Raw genomic sequence first — 12,882 nt, 5'->3', positions numbered from 1 at the left:
GAAGTAAACTACTTTATATGTTGTGGCCATTTTCTCACACAGTGATGGGCCATGTTTTCTATCAGTCAGGGAGTGAATGTTGTCCCCATAAGCATGTATGCACACATGTGCTCCACCCCACAGAGTGCACAGCCTCCAAGTCTTCTGATGAGACAGTTCTTCAGAAAAAGGGTTCTGTCTTCCTTGGGAGCCAAACCACAATTTGCGTGAGTTGTGTGTAACAACACAAAGTTCCAAATTGTCATTGGAGGAAAAAAAAAAGAGAGAAATAGTAGTCAGCAGTTTTCACATCTTTTGTTTCTCCTTCATTCTTTCTAATGGCTCATAAAAATATGTAAATTTTTTCTGCCTGTCTTTAAGCAAGAACATTTATTTCCTTCTTTTCAGAGGACTGAATTCTTGGAACTCATACCATTTTCATTTGGCTATTTTTACCCGCCCTGCTTCTTCCTGTATCCATGGAGTTTCATCAAAACATTGAATTCCAGTCTCTAATGACATAACCTTCCCCTTTCCTTCCTGTTCTCATGTCACCTCTCATTTTCTCACCAGCTCCATAGGCTTCTCTGATTTTTTTAGACATTTTCTGCTCTGCACTTCTTATTTTCATTACTTACTTTGCAACAGTTGGGAGTGCTAACAAGCCATGAACTTCTGCATAAACAAGAAAACCAACTGCCTCAGCTAAAGAGAACAGCTTCTCTTCCTCCGTGCTCTGGGGTAAAAATCTGACTTCAAAGGGATGATTCTGTCTTACATCAGCATCAACCAGGAATAATTCATCTATAATCACTATGTGAGAGCCTGTTCTGCTGTATTTTGGGTAAATCAGCAATAGCAAAATAAAGAGAATGACTGTAATTTGAAGTTGAGACAAAGGAACTATGAAGTACACCTGACAACTTCCTTGACTGTATTTAGCAGTTAAGTGGGACAGACAGCACGTGCTATTCTATTCAGCTCCTGTCTGCAGCTTCTTAACGGATTAATGCTAGCAAAATGTGTGTCATAGTCTGGCCTACAAGGTCTCTCCACAAGCATACTGCACTTTGCTACAGCTGGGTATTTCCACAAGACAGAGTTCTTTGGGTGTGTGATTTTAAAGGCAAAAGTAGGAGCAGCAATCTGGTATGAATATTCCTTGTCCTAGGGAAAAAAAAACCTGATCTGCAAATGGAATTCATTTACTGATTTGCAGAACAATGAAGTCAAGCAACAAACGATATTAAAAAATATACTCACAAGTGTTTTTGCAGGAGACAGAGGTGTTTATGAACCAAAAAAAGAGGTGTAGAACTTACAATTGCTCTAGGGCAAATTTTAACTGCTTTGCCTTCCTTATTAGATTTCTCATTCATAAAAATATCGTTAGCTGACTTAGCAGTCATTGCACCACATGGGATTTTAGGTGCTTCTAACCATCTGTACTTTTTTTTTTTTTTACATTTCTCCAATTAATTTGTCTAATTTTATCTCTTTGTCTAAATAATTAGAGTTATCTGGAACATCAAGACAAACCTTGATCTCAGCAGGAGTATGGACAGGACGTTTGCTCAGAAGCAAAGAATATCAGCTCGAGGCTACCACAAAGTCCAGTGCCACTCTCAGCTGGCAGTGCTAACAAAAATCCTGTCTTGATCCTGGCACTTTTCCCTAAGCTGGATCCTGAAGTTTCCAGTCAGATTTGCTGTCTGGACACAACATATTCTGAATCAGAGTAACAGCACTAGGTTAATCAATTTGAGCTCCATGCTGACAATCTGCCAGCAATCTAAAGCCTTTACATAAAACTGCACTCTGTAGGGTGCCATGTGTCCCAGATTTCCATCAAATGCAATGGCTGAGCACCCTGTAGGATTAGAATGTTAACTTGAATAGTTATATCCACCCATAACATCCATATGGAAATGCACTACAGAAAGGCATATACAGGGTAGGATATCTCCACTTCTAAAGATCAGGGTTATTTACCAGCTCAGGAAGAAAGCATCTGGGAGAAAATCATGCCTAACCTCAATCTAAGAATTTCAGCAATCCTCCAACAGGGTTTCAAAGCACGTACAAACGTTGCAGTGTACTGACAGAAAAAAATAATTAGAAAATAAAAATTAAAAAACGGGAGTCAAAAGGAAGAAACAATGTAATTCTCTCAGAAAAACGTGGAAGGTCTGGATAGAAGCACAGATTTCCTGTACTTTTAACCAGTTGTGAGTGCACTGTCTCATCAGCCCACGCACGAGATGGAAACTCATCAGTATCAAGGATCGTTATGCAAGAAAGAAGATACAAGACTGGTAAGACACATTCATCCAGCAACTCGCTTAAGCCACAATTCAGAGCAGGAAGTTTCACAAACTTTCAATTCCCACACCAGGTTAAATCAATCTAAATCAAATACACTTAAAAGATAAAGCCATGAATGGAAAGTAAGTCTCTTTGTGCCACCCACTACCAGAAGGTTTATTGTTTGGTTGTTTTTTTTTTCTTGAAAACTATTTCCCACTTGAACATTACTTGTATTTAGAAGTCCAGGCATTGGATTATTTTCTGTGGGGAGAAGTGAGTAATTTGCACTATTAGCTACACTAAGAAAGGTGTGAGGTGGCAGGGAGGGGAGGAGAGAGATAGCCAGTATGGGTTAAAGTTCATTTATGGGGTAGCATAACACTCAAAAATCCCACAGGAACAAGCATTCTTACATGTCTTCAATCAGGCCTTATTTCTAATTTTCTTCCTCTCTCAAAAGCTCACTCCTCCGTTCCACAATAATCTTGGGAAGAGGCCTACATGTCATCAAACGTTTCTGCTGATGCTTTTCAGCACAGCAGTTGCTGCCATGTGCCCCATGCAGTGCCCAGTGCCCTGTGTCTGACATTGGCCATGGCTGGCTGCCTCACACAGGAGCTCAAGACACTTCAGAAGGCACCAGTCCAAACCCAAGTTCCTCCTCCACCACCAAGAGTTCTCTTGGTGCTGCTCAGTGTTACTGTGGCAAATCTGGGTACTCTTGCTAGCCAGAAACATTTCAGCCTTTTCTGAATCCTTGCACGCTCTCTGCTGCATGTCCTGCAGCACGCACTTTCTTGTATATTTATAGGTAAATATATGGTTCTTTTCTCTTTTTGAGAGAAGGACATAGATGAAGCATAACTATATTTCTCTTGATAAGAGAAAAGAATCATATCTTTATACATAGGATATTTGATGAGCTCAAGGCTGTGATCCACATAGGAAGGGAACTGCAGCAAGAACCATCCATTTCCTCACTCCCTTTGTCTGTGCATTTATTACCAATGAAGGATGGGATGTCAGACATGACAAATCCTTTGGCCACACAGCAGGTCTGGTTCTGGCAGCATGAGGAGGACTTCACTTCTACAGTGTTTTAACAGTGTGTTTCAGTGCTTCAACAAACTTCCAAGAACCACCAAGAAAAGCAAAGGAATAAGCAATATTCAAACTCAGTAGGCTAAGCTCTCTCTGAGAGCTATGAGAGAGAAACTGAGCTACCGAGGAAAACAATTAGGACCAATTGCATTCATTATTGAGGCAGAACACATCTGAGACCATGTAAGTGTTTATTTATGGGTCAGTTAAAAATAACCCTATAGAAAACAACCATTACATTGCTACTAGCACACACTCGATTCAAAATAGCAATTAAAGTTTCTCATTTCATTTGCTAGGCACTGAGCACAACAGTCCTCACCAAAAGCGAGCTTACAAAAGCTTGGACAAGAAAAGGATTACTTGACATACATATCAAAATGTCAACAAAATATGTTGTGCACTCCATTCCCGAGAGTGATTTCATTATTATTTTTCCAATAGCAGCAATTCCACAAGTGCTTACAAATCAGAAGAAAGAAATCAAATGGAAGCAATTGTGAAACTGCTCCATCTATTTTTTATCATCCACATGGAAAAACACACTAAAGGAGTGCTAAGTGCACACTTGAAAAAAACAGAGATCAAGTCCTAAACTTATTTTCTTTCATAATCTTATGGAGCCACAGTATGTTCTGAGTGTGCAAGTTCTATGGAAGCACTGTCCCTTTAAAGTTGGAATGTAACTTGTATTTTTTACCACAAGAAATAGTGCAGCCTCCCATGTTCTTACTGGGAAGTTTTCTTGGGAAAACATCCATTTCCAGAGCATTGCTTTTACACTTTCTGATCAGTGGTCACATGGCTCTTAGAATGTTTTAATGGTATTTTTACTCCATGAACGTTTGCAAGAATTTAATCCAGTCTATTTCTTGCAGTATCTCCTCTTAGGGATCATTATAGCCGTACTTCTGACATTTTATAATGAAAATAATTGCTCGTTTCTATATTTTCATCTCAGTTGCAATATTCAAAACAAGACTAATTGTCCACTTTTTGCCCTAAGAACTTTCTGAAATTGCTGCTGCACAATAAAACAATTTATAGTATAAGCTACCAGAATAGCTTTAACCTGTCCACTGCACTTGGTCCTTACTCAGAATGATCTGACTCTAAATTTATGTCAATTATTGAATTTAATTGCAGTGATACCTTGTCAAGTAATTTGCCTTTATTGTGTAAGGTGATGCTGATGAGTTTAAAAAGTGTGAGAGTGGCATAGAGGTGCAACGACTCACATGAAGTCAGCCACAAGGACAGCTTCAGGGTCAGTGGCAAAAGCAGGTTTCCTGAATCGAAGACCAAACTCTTCTTTGCCCACATCAGATTAAAATACAACACCATAGACTAATAAGAAGCATCTGGCTTTAAATCACTATTTGTTTTTATTGCCACTTAAACTAAAGACACATTCAAAGAGGATTCTGGTAGACATATCATCTGTTGTCCTTCCAAAAGTCCTTTGCTTAATACTGAGTGAGGGAAGTGGTAAAGCTTCTTCTTAGCTGTTTATAAAGGAAATCAGAAGATCCTTTGATAAGATGGTATCTGCTTTCCTTCCGCTCACTGTAATCACTGTGAAATAGGGGAATTTTAGCTTTTGGTCCCTGTCCTATACAGTAGTCAAAGGCTCTAAGCAGGACCTCTCTAGGGCACAAGGTGAGGCTGTTACTCCTCAATTCCATTGTTCTTTGTAGCATTGGAGATACTTCTACAGCACATCCAATATGTATCTTATGACAATTGTTTCCAGAAGGTTTCAATTTCAATCTCAATCTCTCTCCCCCAGTAAATAAGTTACAGAAAGAAGACAACTGACAGCACTTGACAACATTGAGCGTGGTGCCAGAATCCAAACCAATGAAGATGCTGCTTCTTGAATGTGACAAAACGCTTATTTTAAGCATACTGAGACAATAAAGTGCTGATTAACAGGCAGCTTTTTCTTCTACAAAACTTACAAGCATGTTGGCTTGTCCTAAATAGAGAAGACGCTGAAGGTTATGCCGTCACAAGTGTAAAAACAGCTCTGCACTCAAATAATGAAAGCCAGCTTTGAGCTGATGGCATTGCCTCCAGTAACAGTCTGCGTTCCACTACGTGGAGGACTGGCCCTATTTCACTGACAGGTTTTTCTGAACTCATTCAGAATAAACACGTGTGATGTTTCTCAGACACACCTACATAATCTGTACTGTTACCTTATCCTGGTACGAATGAGTGTACTGATTTTTCAGGGACTGTTAGTGAGTGATCACTTCAGACTGAGCTAGAAATTGTGATACTCTACCAAGATCCTTTCACACATATTCACACGTTACTACCATGTTCTGCAGAAATTAATATAAAGGGAGCTGAAAATAAATACTCACCCACAGAGTCTAAAAATAAGCACCAAAATTTCCCCTCCTCGTTTCTGATTTTTGTTTCCCCTCAGGTGATGACACCGTGCTCCTTTCTGGCTCTCCTGAAACACATCATGTGCTCTGGGTCACAGACTGCTCTGGGAAACTTTGTTTATGCAGAGTTATTGTCTTGGAATGTATTGTGAGATACACATTAAGGGTCTTTACATTTAAATATGCATAAATAAAATAGGAACTATAGGCATAAGTATAGTATGCATTGATTACAGTAAGTTTGTTTTCAGCTGCACTACTATGAAGAAATACACTTCTTCAGAGGTTGGGGTTTTTTTTTGGTGTAACAGATTCTGTTTAGTTTAGACCTGCAGCTCAGCCCATTTCAGACTTCTACAAACAAGCCAATTAAAACAGCAGAAGCTTATTGAATATTGGTTGCTTCAGACAACTCAATTTAATGCAGACTTGTTTTATGCAAACATAGGAATTTTAAGAGTACTAGCTTCTTAGAACTGGCAAAAAGGTAATAATTCAGCAGGAGCAGAAACTATCTGTAGTTCCTGCCAAGTGGACAAGCTTTCCCACAAGAGGACAAAGGGAGAAGAGTCCAGACGAAACTAATTGATGATGAGTAGTAACAATCCTATGGAGTTCTGGGGCAATTTGATACTTCTGTAGTATTGATCTGTCCTCAGGCATACGCTTTATGAACAAATAAATCTTCCATAAACACTTAATGAGGCAAGTAGTTTCCATCCCACATACGAAAAAAGCAGGGTCGGTAGGTGTGAACACAGATGGAGGTGGTTCTAGAAGTGAAATGAAAAGGTGGAGTCCTGGGATTATGCTCAACTCTTCTGTTCTGCAGTAGTTAAGTTAGAACTCTTGCTGAAGGAAGGGGAGTCTGACCAGTTTTTCATTACATGCTGTGGACATGTGCATGCAACCCCTGACACAACGCTTCCCCAACCTGCTCTAAGACCTACCTGAGTGCACACAGTACAGCTCGTGCCCACAGGACTGAAGCAGGAATCCACAGTGATGATTCTGTGCTCAGAGGGCACATTGCACCCCATAGGAAGGATGTCACGCTGCCAGATGTGTGCTCCATTACATTCTTCTAGTCCTGAAGGAAAAACACTTTAAATTCATACATATAATATCCTTGTTAATGTGAGACAGGAGACTGGCAACATGCCAGTACCAGAGCCAGGAGATGGAAAAAACAGCAAACTAGTAGAGTCTCCCAATGTGAAGCAGACAGATCTATTGTAAGCTGTCTCCATCCTTGGGGCTGGATGGCCCAGGATGATTTACAAGCACAATATTTACAACTAACACACATGAAATACATTATGGGTAGAAATAAATCTCCTAACATGCAGAGAGAACAGTTAAGATAAAAGAATGCATATGGTAAACTAGGTGAATGTCATTGGAAGCGTGGCACTAAAGCCAGAGCACGTCTTTGGGGCAAAGGATACTGCATGTTTGCACTAATGTTTATCAGTACTCTGGAAGACAAGATGTTAGGAGAAGACTTTTCCTTATTAGTAGTAATTTTTTTCTAGTGAATTTAAAGCTGCTGATGAAAGACATGGTGACAAAAACATCTGGAAGTAAAACACTGCTATAAAGGAGTGTTAGTCTTGTGCCTGCTTCATGAACAGGTACAGTCCAAAACCAGACTAATTTTTAACTCACTCATGAAGGGAGCAGCAGTGTGAAGCTCCACTTACACAGCAATACTGCTTGGAGGTGACATGTCTATGTCATTTTTTTTGCTGCTTTATTTTGTTGGTGTTTTGGGGGGGGCCCCGGCTTGTCATTGTCATTTGGTGTTTTTTTATTTAAAGTAGTCTAAATGGTTTTGATTTACAGATGCTGGGAGGAGCAAACATCTACTTTAACATCTTTGACAAGGTGCCACAGTTCTGTTACAACAAGATATAATCTGAGCAGAATGACCTTTCATATTGACAATGTCACAAGATTGTTTTATGCCCAATGAACTGAAACTATGTAAATAAACCAAGCTCAGGTTAGCCTGAGTCCGAAATGACATCTGGAGAAGAGAAACCATAGCTCTACTGTATGTTACCATCAGGTCTTCCAAATTAGTCCCAGTTTGCACTTCTATCAAGTCAAGCACTAATGAAGGACAGAAGAATAAGTATCAAAAAGGAAGGAATTTAGGAAGGAACATCCTGAGTATTTGCAAGGATTTTCTGTAATGCAGCACAGCCCAGCACTGCACCACTGGAGCACAACCACAATGCTCTCAGTGAGAAGATCCATAGTTGCCTTAATGGCTTTGACTATACCTTCAGATTTAATAGGATTTCTAAACCAGCTATCCTTAATAATCACCAAATTATATAAACCTATTTTCCACGTTTATTTTTACCAAGAAATGCTTTTCTGTTCAATTATATTCTATTTAAAGTTGATTTAATACGCTGTTCTAGTACCAACATGCCACATTAACTGGTACTGGCATTTTTGCCCCACTGCTTTGTGGTTTCATGCCCATAAAAAAGACATGTGATCTGCTGTAATTACTGCAGCTATTACTTATGGATTTTTTTTTTATTTTTTTATTTTTTTTGGTGGAGCCCTTAAGTACATTGATTTCAAAGGATGCACAGAAAACAGGACAAATTCAAATGGCTATAGGCCACAATATTATGAGACACACGTTAAAAAAACAAAACAAAACAAAGAACAGAGAAATGTGAAAACCTCAAGACATTTTTGATCCTAAATTCAGAGCCAAAATCCTTTAAAATGTGGGCAGATTATACAACTCCCTCAGCAGAATCCTAGGCTGGGCCACAGAACCCAGGGCTCCATGCCATCAAACCTAATCTTTGTTTGAGATCTGAAACATTCTCTCCAACAGTTTTCAGTCACATTGCAAAATTGTAGAGGAAGATGAAAGGCAGATTCTCCCCGCCTCTCTCACACTAACCCCAGGGCCTAGAAACATCAGGACTTGATTTAACCAAACGCACAGTGGGCCAGAAAAATGATGAGTGATACCAGGACGTGACTGAGACACAGAAGACTTTATCTGATCCGCAGTTTTCCATTGGATCTACTCAGAACCTTGAGCAAACCGAGCCCCAATTACAAACTTAGCACAAATTAAAGTGGTATGTGCAGAGAGCCACTTATTTTTACTTAACTGCGGTAGTTTCAATACTGCTGTTACTTGTACCTTGAGGTCATTGTGCAGGCTTCTTGACAATTTGGTTTAGGCTGTCTAAATGAAGCTAAATGACTCTTACCATCTCCAGTTGCTGATGACAGTGATGACTGTGTGCACCTTTTTCTCTGTTTACTTCAGTCCATCGGCCAGGAGCAAAGCAATCCTCCTCCAGCACACCTCCCTCAAGTAGGGCGCAGGGAGAACAGCAAACAAACAAACAGGAAAAGAAAACATCACTCACAGCACCTTTTCATGTAATAGTAACAGCCTTTTGGTGCCATCATCAGCTATGGCATTTCATTCACACAGAACACTTGTGGGCACATCACATATGTTTTTCCACTCAACGTATTTTTAAATGTTTCCCAGGCAACTGTTTCAATACAATATGCCTCCTTGGCAACCTGGTACCCACAAATGCCATGCCACTCTCCCCAGCCCTCTTTTTTAGGTCTTCCTGTCTCGGCACATAAATGTCACATGGCTGGATTTTGTACGTACAGCCACACAGGTCCTGAACCTGTTCCTACTCTTTGAATGGGAAGGCTGAATGGAAAAGATGAGCTGCTCACTCATCTGTGCACATTAACAAATTCAAGTTCCGGTGCGGTACTGGAGGAAGCAGGTTCCAAAGCCAGTGACTTTTCATTGGAGGCTACGTCACCTAGCACTAAAATTAGGGAGAGCTTACATAACTGTCTCCATTCAGCTCATTTTCTCAAGAAATGGCAATGGGCTCACACTTCTCAGAATGAAACTGCACGTCATCATTATTCTCCTGCCTGTGCTAAAGGAAATCTTTCACAGCTTTCTTAATTTTGTGGCTTGAATTGTAATATGTCCCATCAATGAAAGTAGTCAGAATTTCCCATCTCTCTGCAGACAGCTGTCTGTACTGTGTGAGCCCATAAGGCTGAGTTTCTCTTCCCAGCGCTGCATTTGCTGCTGCTGGGCTGCAGAGGACAGAATGCTGGAGTCCCATCGCTGCAGGAGCTCTCACTGATGTTTTACTACACGTACTTCAGCTCCCTGTGCTATCTTTAGGGACATTTTCTTTACAGCATTTAGCAGAACGGACATGCTCATTCTAGAGTGAAGTCACAGCATGTTTGACAAGAACAAAATTTATCAACACCTACTCCTTAACCAAGTGTGAGTTAGAACAAGTAATCACAACACACTAACATTTCAATTTTCTAGCAAAGCACTGTTTATTCTTAACGTTATCCTCTGATCCTGGAGCTATTGCTACAGAACCAAAGATATCTAAAAGGACCAAAACTATCTGACAGCATCAGTTGCCATAAAAAATAAATAAAAGTTTTAACAACTGTGTGGGCTTTAGCCTCAAAGTGGTTCGTTAACAAGATAATAGCTCATGCATACAATTATATCATTCCCTGAGAGAAACCTTGCAGAGACCACGGTGCCACTTCTTCATCGAATACTCCATAACAATAGCTGAAAATTACAATTTGTCCAGGCTATCAAACGCCTGACACTCCAAATTCTACACCGGCAGCAAAAATCTCCTCCCTGTCTGTGAGCTGTTGTATCTGTAATAGAGACCCTGCATTACCAGGCTTTCTAATTCTTCCCAAATGCAGAAGCTCTCATTCAATGTTGCAGCTGTTGGGTAGGAAATCAGAAATAGCAGAAGGCGGATTAGTTGATAATGTACCAGTTCTTCCCCAGCAAATGCTGCCACCTGCGTTTTACACTCTCCTCTTTCCCTCAGCCCAAGAAAAGATCGCTTGGTTTGTTTGGCAGGCTTAAATGATTGTGGAATTGCAAAAGGATTAGAATTTGTTATAATAGCCCCTTCTTCCTGAGAGCAAAAGTTAAAACTGAGGCCCAATTTACAGCAAGAATCGGAAAACATGTAAGTAAAGATTAAGCATGTGCAGCTCGATGAGCCTCTACAGGGAGTAGATAACTGCACATGCTGGCACTCCATTTACAAGGAAATCCCTAAAGATAATCTGTAGAAGCATTCTAGCTTCCAAAAGCTCAAATCCTTCAACCATTGGCTCAACTCCAGTTAAGGCTGCTGCTGATAAAGACTTGTCTTTGCATTTCCATGAGAACTTTTGTGTAAGATCACAAAACAACTGCAGTTATTGAATTAAGCAAGACTCAAAGTCAAGAGAGAAGTAATGGGATTTCCATGCCAGTTGAGGAAACTATAGCATGATCTCACCCAGCATAGCAGAACCAGGAGCAGGTCCTATTTCACTCTTCACCTTTATGCTATGGCAAGTCCATTTTTAATTCCAGAAAGATACAAATTAAAAATCATCAACTACACTAGTAATTTCCACTATTCCTTTCATTATATTCTTTCACTTGTCATCCTTGCTGCACTATAATTTTTAAGCTCACCCGTAACAAAGCTGTTGCAAACGTTCTAATGCACGAGTCATAGTACCACACAGCAACACCTGCAGCATGAAAAACAGCCAACACTTCTGATGACCATTACCTAACAGCACCAACCTGCGAGTGCAGCGCATGCTTTAGGAGGAGAGGATTGCCCAGGTAGATTGCAAGGGGTCACGAGATGGGTAAAACACTGACAGACATCACAGGAACAAAGGAAGGAACTGCGGTGTGAGCAATCATTCCTGTAGATGCACCCAGGAATACGCACAGGCGCCTGCAGACGCGAGCTCAGTCAAAAAGCTCTCACTGCCCCCCGGATTTTCTTCAAGCAGGATTTCTGTGCTGTTTGCTGCCGCCAAGCGGTGGTTATTAGTAGTGTAACATCATTCACAGCCTTAATGAAGGCCAGCAAATAAAATCAGACCTCACTGCCCTTGTCATGGCATTTCCAGCCACTCACACGGCTGAGCCCCTCTTTCCACCTACTCTTTATTTCCTCCTGCTGTTCTTTGCTGTCTGCTGCCATCACTGCGGTCCTTCCTGCAGCCCTAAAGCTCCACATTCACCACTCCAAACAGAATCACAGAATGGCCGGGGTTGGAAGGGACTTCAAGGATGATGAATCTCCAGCCCCCTGCCACACGCAGGGCCACCAACCTCCACATTTCACACCAGCCCAGGCTGCCCAGGGCCCCATCCAACCTGGCCTTGAACACCTCCAGGGATGGACGGGGCATCCACAGCCTCTCTGGGCAGCTGTTCCAGCACCTCACCACTCTCATAGCAAAGAACTTCCCCTGATATCCAACCTAAATCTTCCCTCCCTCAACTTCAAACCATTTCTATCAACTTCAAACCATTTCTTAAAACCACTTCTCACCTGGTTCTGCCTGGGATGCTGATAGTGCCTGCCCTGCCAGGGTGGAAGGGAAAACCAGGGTGGAACCTCATCTCCTCTCAGGGAAGCAGCTTCTAAATGGCGGCAGAAGCAAAAAGCATCACAGTTACTTCTGGGGTGCTGCAGCAGATGAGAAAAACACTCAAAACCGTCCTGCCAGAAGAACTGATCAGCATCGCTTCTTCTGCAGAAGGAATCAGATCTGAGATGTATTCTTTAATACCTATATATTTAATAATATCTACTTTAATACTTGAGCTTGCAGCTGTTGGCTGCAGCCCCGCACGGCAGCACGCAGCGCTTTGCTGCGGGCACAAAAACCCACGCAGGGTTTTGCTGTGAGCCGTTCCCTCACAGCTGCGCAGAGCGGGAGGCGGCCGCGCCAACCCCCGCGTTGACCAGAACGCTACAAAAACACAACTTATTACTAAGGAGATAGCTCTCCAACCGGAGATGTTAACTCGCTACGGGCCGAGCAGAGCCCATCACGCGTCGGGGCGACGCCTCCCCGCTCAGCCCGCCTCCCTCACCGTTCAGCCGGCGCAGCTCTGAGGGCGGAGCGCCCCGCCAGGAGGAGCGGAGCCGCCCAACGGCCGCGCTGAGGCGGTGCCTTTTCCGCCCAACGGCCGAGCGCGCGCAGC

The 12,882-nt window shown here is 41.7% G+C and overlaps 1 long non-coding RNA gene across 1 annotated transcript; it reads right to left on the bottom strand.

The window, feature by feature from the left end:
- Positions 1-4,842: 4,842 nt before the first annotated feature.
- Positions 4,843-6,824, bottom strand: LOC122186595. Its single transcript, XR_006181168.1, has 3 exons — positions 6,737-6,824; positions 5,760-5,854; positions 4,843-4,892 (listed from the first exon to the last, which is right to left on the bottom strand). It is a non-coding gene; the product is annotated as an uncharacterized LOC122186595 (long non-coding RNA).
- Positions 6,825-12,882: the final 6,058 nt, after the last annotated feature.

The sequence above is a fragment of the Lagopus leucura genome, unplaced genomic scaffold, assembly GCF_019238085.1.
Source record: "Lagopus leucura isolate 7727_CA_CO unplaced genomic scaffold, USGS_WTPT01 Super-Scaffold_100037, whole genome shotgun sequence".
Taxonomy (NCBI): Eukaryota; Metazoa; Chordata; class Aves; order Galliformes; family Phasianidae; genus Lagopus; species Lagopus leucura.
The sequence above is the reverse complement of the archived record's forward strand: the minus strand, read 5'-3'. Positions and strand labels throughout refer to the sequence as shown.